The sequence below is a fragment of the Canis aureus genome, chromosome 10, assembly GCF_053574225.1.
Source record: "Canis aureus isolate CA01 chromosome 10, VMU_Caureus_v.1.0, whole genome shotgun sequence".
In the NCBI taxonomy this organism is placed as follows: Eukaryota; Metazoa; Chordata; class Mammalia; order Carnivora; family Canidae; genus Canis; species Canis aureus.
In genome coordinates this window covers 10,068,658-10,078,298 of record NC_135620.1, presented here as the reverse complement: position 1 = coordinate 10,078,298, position 9,641 = coordinate 10,068,658, and the positions used below count along the sequence as shown (strand labels likewise).

At 36.2% G+C, this 9,641-nt stretch overlaps 1 protein-coding gene across 1 annotated transcript in view; it reads right to left on the bottom strand.

The window, feature by feature from the left end:
- Window positions 1-5,171: 5,171 nt before the first annotated feature.
- The window catches only part of LOC144321958 (protein FAM170A-like), a 94,192-nt gene continuing 89,722 nt past the window's right edge, over window positions 5,172-9,641 (bottom strand). The window contains exon 13 of the transcript XR_013387505.1: window positions 5,172-8,363. The gene's annotated coding sequence lies outside the window, so the exon portion shown is untranslated. The remainder of the gene's footprint in view (window positions 8,364-9,641) is intronic.

Sequence of the window (9,641 nt, the reverse complement as noted above, 5' to 3'; positions counted from 1 at the left end):
GGTAAATTTAAAGAGGCAAGGAGTAGGCAAGTCATAATTCCTCTATAACAATGAACAATGAACACTTAGGATCCTCTGGTACACTGTTTTTTCTTATTTTTTTATTTATTCATCAAATATTTATTATACTCCTCAGTTCAAGACACACTGATCCATATGAGGCTCTCTAGTTTTAATATTTATTCCATTTTATCTCCATCTCCAAAGTAACCATTCTGTTGTATTTATTCCTTTTAATTTTTAAATGCTTAAAAATTGGATGTGTAATTTTGTTGGCATTTATGTTAAACTATGAAAACCCTTTTAGATCTCATTCAGTTTCTATTTTTCTGAATGAAGCTCTTTTTTTTTTTAAGATCTGATCTTATTTCTATGTACGTATCAAATGTGTTCTTTCTAATGCTTCCTAAGAACCCACAGTGGTATTCTCCAAGTCTGTTCTGTGTACCCAAAGTGCCACCAACTTTCACCACTGTAAACAACACTGCAATAAATATCTTTATATTTGTCATGCCATAAATGTTTGAAATTGGGGGGGGTGGATAAATTCTCAGGAGCAGAATAGCAAGGTCATAGCATATACATATATTTAATTTGCATACATCATGACAGATTGTTCAGAGTGACTGTGCCAATCTACTTCCCCAGGAAGCTTCCTGTGCACTTGCTTCCCTGACAACACTCAGCATTATCCAGCTTTCTGATTTTTTCCAATTTAATAATGTTCATTTAACCTGCATCTGATTATTATCTCTAGCATGGCTTCTGGTGCATGTTCGTTTTGAGAGTTTTCTGTAAATTCCTTGTTTATATTCTTTGCTTCCCTCCTACAGAAACTGACATCAATTTACAGAATCTCTGCTAATTATTCATCCCTTGCCAGTTTTAGATGCTGACAACACCTCCTCCTAGTTAGTCATGGAGTAATCTGGCCCATGGTAGTCTTCATGAATGGAAAGCTTTAATTTTGATCTACCTATGGTTATCAACCTTTTGCTTTACTTTGTTTTTGAATTTTTGGAACTGTTTTGCTATTCCTAGGTTACAAGGATTAGCTCATACATTCCCTTCTATCAGCTCTATGTTTTTCCCTTTCCAATTTACATCTTTAATCTACCTGGTGATCAATCTTTATTTGGGATTAGGTAGGGATCCAATTTAATTTTTCTGCATATAGTAAGCCAACTTTCTAAAAAACTTCAACTAAACAACTTTCATTGATTTGTGGTAATTTCTTTAAAGTTTATTAAATTTCCATGGATACATTGTGTCTCTTCTGAATACATGTGTCTCTTCTGAGTGTATTATTTTCTTCCACTTATGTGTTTATCTGATCTTACACCAATAGCATATTGCTTTTTATCACTTTGGCCCTGTAGTAGGTCTTAATACCTGACAGGGCAAGGTCTCCAACTTTATGACTTCTCTTTAAGTAACAGGCATCCATGAGCTTTTATTTGCCTCTACAGATTTTACTGTAAAATATATAACTGTACTTTGGATTGAAATTGGATTGCATTTATATACTGAATTGAAGAAAATCTACATTTTAGTAATATACATTCATCCCATCCAGGGGCATGAAATGTTTGCTCCATTTATTTAGATCATTTTTTATATCTTTCACTAGAATTTTTTTTAAGATTTTATTTATTTATTCATAAGAGACAGAGACAGAGAGAGAGAGAGGCAGAGACACAGGCAGATGGAGAAGCAGGCTCCTTGCAGGGAGCCCGGGTCCCCAGGATCACGCCCTGAACCGAAGGTGGGAGCTGAGCCACCCGAGCTGCCCTCTTTCACTAGAATCTTAGAGCATCAGGAAATTCATGTGAAACTTGGAAATAAGGCCAAAAAGATGCATGGAACATGCTTTCAATATCATTTGGGGATAAATGCCACAAAAGGAAGGGATCGCTATGAAATGTATCTGGTTTATCTCACCATATACTATTACTGAAAGGTCTCAGACTTAGTGAGGTTACATTTTAATTTCTTGAGTTTCATCCAGTAGATGCAAATAATTTTGTGTCTGATCAGACAACTCCCAAGATTTAAGGTCGGTGGTACATTTATGTTATAATCAATTCAATAATTTTATCTTCATATTTCTCTACTAAATTGCCTATAAATCCCTGGCTTCTTAAGTGCTCTTTGACCTGACCCTGACATGGCCAGTTCCCTTATTAATTAACTAATTTAAAATCTTTGACACTAGTTCATTTTCCATTTACATGAACATCATGATTTTATCTTTTTGAAGATTTCATTTTGGCAACTTCCTCCATAAAGGTCTTCTATATTCTAAGTTACATTAACTCCTGAATACTTCATAGTTTTATTGCAATTGTAAATGGAATATTACTTTTCTGGAGTTTTCTGATTGGCTATTGCTGGCATAGAGAAATGTTTTCTTAATTTTGAATGTTAATGGTATATCTAGCAACCCTGCTAAACTCTTGTTGGTTTTAGTAGCTTCTCTCTGGATCCTATCAGTTCTTTCAGGCAGACAATCATAATACCAGCAGTTAGTGAACAGTTAGATACTATACACTACTAATTTTTTTAAAGATTTTATTTATTTATTTGAGAGTGAGAGAGGGCACACAAGTGGGAGTAGGGAGGGGCAGAGGGAGAAGCAGACTCTCCCCTGAGCAGGGAGCCCAAGTCAGGGCTCGATCCCCAAACCCCAGGATCATGACCTGAGCTAAAGGCAGATGCGTAACCAACTGAGCCACCCAGGTGCCCCTACACGACTAAATTTTTAAAGGTAGATAAAACAGATAAATTCCTAGAATATTATTAAATGCCAAAACCAGACCTAAATTTGCACATACCTCTATCGAGTTCAATCCTAATTTTAGCTTCTGACTCTTAACAAAAATGCATATTTATGGTGTGATTGCACACAAATGCCCTTATTTGATATCAACCTAAATCCTATGTGGTAAACACCATGCCCATTATACTCTGAAGAAAATAAGTATATAAAGGATAAATGCATTGTGAAAAGTCAAAGCCCTAGTTGTAGTGGATCCTTGTCAATACCTTGCTCTTGTGCTTTGAAATCAGGTGTAATTTCTGCAGCAGATACTTTTATGTGTCCCTCTACTCTCCAGATCATTTTAATACCTAGGAAGTTCACCAAAAAATAGGGTTGATCACAGCAAAGAAGTATTCAAGAGCTAAGAGGGCAACTGCTTTCACACAAGGTTTATTTTTGTCCCCCTTAGATCTAGAAAGGAAAACTGATTTATTTTTGCAGAAAAGTGGGAAAAACAAACTGATGGCTACTCTTCAAAGGTCTTACTTTCACTTTGGAGTCTGGAGGACAGAGCCAGGCTCCTGTAATTGACTTAGGCAGATTTTAAGATCTGCTGTGGTAGGTTGGCCAGATTTGGCAATTAAATATATAGGCTGCCCAATTAAATTTGAATTTCTAATAATACAATAGATATTATTTTAATATAACCATGTCCTGTACAATATTTAGGACATGCTTATAATAAAAAAGAATCCATTGTTTATCTGAAATTCAAATGTGACTGAGCATCATGTATTTAATCTGGCAGTCCTAGCTAGCTTCAGATGAATGCTCATTTGCTCTGAGTCAAGTGGTCCCATTTGCAGGAATATTTAGTGTTAACATATCCCTATTCTAAAAGGTATTAAGCCTATATCTTATCTTTTATTGAAAGATACTGCTTCAAAAGATTGATATATGTTATCCCAGGAGATGTAAAAGACTCAAGACTTTTATTTCAATTACCAGGCACACTGGCAGACCTCATCAACATCATTTAACCATCTTATAACATTCCTATGTGTGGTTTTTGTACCTATTTTACAGAACTGTGGTTCAGAGAGGCCAGGCAGTTTGTTCAAAGGCTACACATAGCTGGCAACAAGGTCAGCGTTCAAACCTATGCTATCTGGATCCAATGTTAGGCTTCTCTTTTAGCTATCTGGAAACGCTCCTATGATACTGAGAGAACAGTTTGGTATCATATTGAAAGTATGCATTAAATAGGAATTTTCCAGTTTTCATAGACAAAGAATCATTTTGTAAGGAAGTTTCACTTTTACCCAAAAACTATGTTCCTTAAACTCACTGAGTACATTATCTGGCTGATGGGTTTTCATTTTCATGTAAAGCAAGCTGTGCTCTCTGCCATGGAGAAATGATTTGTGGTCAAATAAAAACTGAAATCTAAGGAACTCTACCAAAAAAACAAACACAAAAGTCCCAAGCAACTGCTAAGTTATAAATGTGAACAAACATGGAATATGATGGTAATAGTTGCATCTCACATGGGCAGAGGATGGAGTAGGTAATGCCAGAGGATTTCCTAGCAATCACGTTTTATCCTGAATTCATAATACTACACTGCCTGGCGATCTCTCTTCAGACACAGAGTCTCTCAGCAGAGGAAAAGAAAAATAAGTTGTCATCTTAAAAAACAAACAAACAAACAAAAAACAAAAACTACAGAATGGGTAAAAAAGATTTGGCACGATAACAAGTTGTGGAAAGGCATCACAAAGTCAAAGAGAGCTAGGTAACCACTCATTTGCCCACAGTCTTAATAGAATAAATTCCTTCAGGGTTTTAAAGATAATGAGCATGCCAATTATTGTCTCAGGGCACAGGAGTAAGATGAGGAATTACTGCTGTTTTCAGAGGTAATAACGCAAGCTGAACAAGTCAGAAATGTCATCCTCGAGGAGTCATTCTTATTTGAGCAAAGAGATGTTAATCACAGGTGAGTCTTGCCAGTAGCTTTCCAATCACGCGAGTCAGGGCTCGTTTGCAGTTCAAGTAAGATGCTCTCAAATCAAATCTGGTATTAACGAGGTACCACAATAAGGAGACTTGCAGCAACCATAAATCTTTTGATTTCCAAGCCAGTTGTCTATTTGTCCTTGTTGGCAGATAGCACATATTTATACTGCTTTCAGGGCAAAGCAATTCAAATGGATGCCAGAGACAGAGGAAGATAACATTGATTCATGAATGTGAGCTGCTCTGCAGTAGGTCTTTTGGCATAATAATAATTGCTATTTATTTTATACATTAAGAATAATTTTCAAGTACAAATACTACATTCTGTTCAAGTCTATTAAGTTTTCAGAGGAAGTACCACAGGCATTTTGGTGTTCAGCACTCCTCGAAGTTCTTTTAGTGTTTTTTTGGTTTTGTTTTTGTTTTTTTTTTGTTTTTTTTTTTTTTTTTTTGCTGTTCACTTTTGGCTTTGAGCCTTAATTTTTTTTATTTAAGAAATTTAAAACCCACAAAAAACTTGAAAGAAGGGAATAAATACCATCCATCTCAATTCATCAAAATAATAACATTCTGTCACACTTGATTTAATTTGTTTCATCCCTTCCTCCCTTCATCCTTTCCTTCCCTTCTTTCTGTATCTGGGTTGATCTTGTATTCTTTTACAGAAGAATGTATACACATTTTTGCTGAAATATTTAAGAATAAGTTACAGACACCACGTTAGTTCATCCCTAAATATCACACATCTGCTAAGAGTGAGTGACCTATATAACCACACCATCACTTTCACATAACCACATTAAAACTTCCTCCAACTGACCGAAATTGTCAAGTTTGCTTTACTTTTTTAAATCTAGAATCAAATCAAGGTTCACACATTACATTTGGTTTTGTCTCTTTAACACCCTTCATCTCTTTTGGAAGAGCACTCAGCTTCTCGTTTTTGTTTTCATGACATTAAAAAATTCAGGACAGTGTTTTTTTTTATTATGCCCCACGTTCTGTAGTTAATCCTTCTTCACCATAAGGTTCAGGTTAATTATTTTTGCCTAAATACTACAGAGTACATAGGTGATACTGTATATCTCCTACTGTATCACGTATCTATTATAGGAATTAAATTTCCTTGGCAATTAAAACACATAATCCATGGGATGACACATTGAATCCATGCAAATATCCTAACGTTTTATTTAAAAAACTTTGTATTATTCTATGATCTTTGCTTGAATTACATTTGGCTGCAAAATGGTGACTTTTCAGAATCCTCTCCTTTTTTCTATATTTATAGGGAATAATTTTTTATAAATAAAGCTTCTGCCTTTTTTCCCCCCTCTCTCTCTTTCTCCTATTCTCTCTCTGTATCATTACAGATTTATATTCAATATGATATAATCCATTACCATCATTATTCTTTTCAATGCTCAAATTGTCCCATTTTGGCAAGTGGAAGCCCCTTCATCCTGGCTTCTGTTATTCTTTTGACATGACCCCATTAGTCTTTGAGCACTTTCTTGCTTTGGGGCATAACAAAAATATCCCAGACTTCTCTTGTATTTTTCTTTCCCAGACCTAGATTCAGCCATTTCCACAGGAAAATCTTAGTTCTTTTCAGTTCAAGCTAGTGTTTGTGTGTTGTAGCCACTCTGAAGAAATATGATAGACCTTCACTCAAAATTTGGCTGGAATGTCAAGCCTGATGACACACAGCCCAGCCAGAAGGTATGGAAAGGTTTATTACTTATATAATGAGGCTTTCTAGGGAAAGCAGGGTAGGCTTCTCAAAATAGCCTGAAAATGCCTTGCAAGAGGAAAGGAGACTGGTGTGAGTCTTTATGGTAGTCAGAGGGTGAAACTGACATGAGGACTTGTGCACAGACAAGGCGTTGTGTGGTTTGAATTTCCCAGCAGTATCAAATGAGGAAGATCCAGACTTTCTCATCAGCTTGTCCAGAAGTGGGACAGAAGGGGAAGGAAGAATGAAGCTTAAGATGTTGGCAATCAAGCATCAAAATATGGAGCCAGACTCTTTATCACACTGGATTACACTTACATGCTTTTGTATAAGTCTATGAAATAGAGATCTGTTATATTGATACTGCGTGCCTGCAAAGCTCCTGCAAGGGTACATGTGAAACCCATGGAATAAGAACACAAGGCACTTGTATGTAGCTCTTTGAAGGGGAAACCACCTCTGCAAATACACAGCATTATCATCAAAATCATTATTCCTTTCTAAGATCCTAATCATTATTCCTTTCTAAGGTCCTAAACATTGTTAAATTGCTTCTAAGTCAGATATGGACAGGGCTATCAATTTTCTGTTTAGAAAACCAACCTTAGAAAGGCGATGGGCTTTCATGATGTCAGTGAGCTCCTAAGAGGATCAAAAGAGTTTAACTTATCCCTTAGCCAGGACATCAAGATGATTCTCAGAGCCTTTATATTTTCTGTAAAACTTTATATCAGAGCAGCTTATCACTAAATTGGATTAACAAAAATAACCATTACATTTACACACTCAGAAATTAAAGCTACAGATCTGTGTCAAAACAGATAATGTTAATCACAATAATAATAGCAGGCAACACATATTGAATGCATTTATGTCCCAGGAACTCTTCCAAACACACTACAGTCATCCTCATCACAGGTCACAGGATTAAATACTAATATTATCTCAATTTTGCAATGAGGAAGTTGAGGCCCAGAAAGAATAACTGATATGACCAACTTCTCACGGTGAGTAAGGGAAGGAGTTAGGATTCAAACATGAGGCAGGAAAGATAATACTGAAAATTAAACTTTTCAAAGATGTATTTTTGTTCTGAAAAGTAGAGACAGATTGATTTCCACCAAATATAGGAGGTACCAAACTGGCTCAGATTTTACACTAGTGAGAACAAACATTTATTCTGCTCTATTTCATCTTTCCCTCAGAATATTAGGGGGACAGCCTACAAGATAGCAAGTAACCAAATGACTACACATTAGGCAGACAGTGTTTGGATTTCTCCAATCCAGAGGGTTCCATCAACAAATCAATTTGGAACTTAGTTATACATGCCCTATTGGATTCCCAAGGCTATTTTCCCCAGCTAAAATCCAGACACGGTTAGAGTAAAATGACAGAGTCATTGATTTCAAAAGTGGCCACACTGATGAGTTAAAAAAAAAAAAATTTGTTGTTCAACCAGTTTGACCTTCAGCTTTGGAGATCTAGATATAACACATACAGTGTTATAGTCCACACAATTTATATTTTTCAGAGCATTTTCATACACATCGCATTTCATCTCCTCAATAACCCAGTGCTAATGACAGAAAATTTATATACACAAACATGAAATCCATGTATACCCTGAAGTAGAGGGAATGTGGTAAATACCTTTTACAATCCCTTGGCACACAATCTACCTTGAATAGCCATGCCAACCAACTCATGCCACAGATATTAGCTTTGACAAAATGATATATCTCAGCTGTGATGCCTTGCACTTGCTTTCGGTCCACTGGGATTGTGGTTTCTGCTGGGTCATGTGCAAAGCTGAAAGTGCAAGGGAGTCAACACCCCTGGATCAACCTTTAATCAACAGAAGATGGAAAGTGGTAAATAAGGACTCCTCTTTCCCCATCCCTGGTGAATGATTCCAGGCTACATTTTATAGAACTCTACTAGAGTTATATAGAGGCTCCAGCTGCAGCCAGCCATCTTCCTAAAAAGTATCTTTGAATTGGCTTCCTTCTTTCCCTGTCTTACGATTTCCAATCCATCATGCCTACTCTGCTTTATTGGACTTGGTTGCAGGGTTTGTTTTTTGTGTGATTTTTTTAAAGATTTTCTTTATTTATTTGAGAGAGAGAGAGCCAGAGAGAAAGCAGGAGCGGAGTGAGGAGCAGAGGGCAAGGCAGAAGCAGACTCCCCACTAAGCAGGAAGCCCAAAGTGGGGCTCAATCCCCGGACCCTAGGATCATGACTCAAGCTGAAGGAAGACGCTTAACTGACTGAACCACCCAGGTGCCCCTTGGTTGAAGTTGTTAATTAGGAGTTAATAATAGACATCAAAAAAAGTTGTATTTCTGGGGAACCATTCATCAAGCCCTTGTCACAGGTTCTGCTTTGGGGGAAAATTTAAGCAAAGCTCAAGAGTTTAAATATAGCTTACTAAAAAAAAGCCACTTAATGTTGGGGTCTAGAATATCTGTCAGATCTTGATCGAGGTCTATCTCCTTACGGGATAATGGATTAAAGGCACGGATCCTCAAGTAGATTGACCTGGATTATAAACTCCTGCTTAGGAGTTTATAATGCCTAAGACATCTTGAGAATGTGCCTTGATTTTTCTGAGATTCAACTATGAAATTGGAATATAATAACAATAATAACAATGCCAATATGTATTAAGTGTCTCCATGTGTCAACTTTGTTCTAAATGTTTTACATATATTAGCCTACTAATCATCACCATAACCTTATGGGATTTACACTAGTATTGTCACCACTTTACAGACGAAGAAATGAGTATAGAAAGGTTACTATGCCCAAGATCACACAAGTAAGTACCACATGAGAGATTTCAATCCCAGACAACCAAGCCCTAGGGCTCATACATTTGAGCACTATTTATTAGCTTTACTGTTTCCTCACAGGATTTTAACATTAAAATGTAATAATAAAATAAAAATACATAGCATTTAGTACACTACTAGGTGCACAGGAAGTGCTTACAAATATTAGCTTAAAAAGAAAAAAAAATTTTTTTAAGTCTGAATCTCAATGAAAAATATTGACAACAAATATTCCTATTCTGTCAATGTATCCTTGTTTCTCTAATTTCTTTTTTTCTCAAACTCTCTTCCA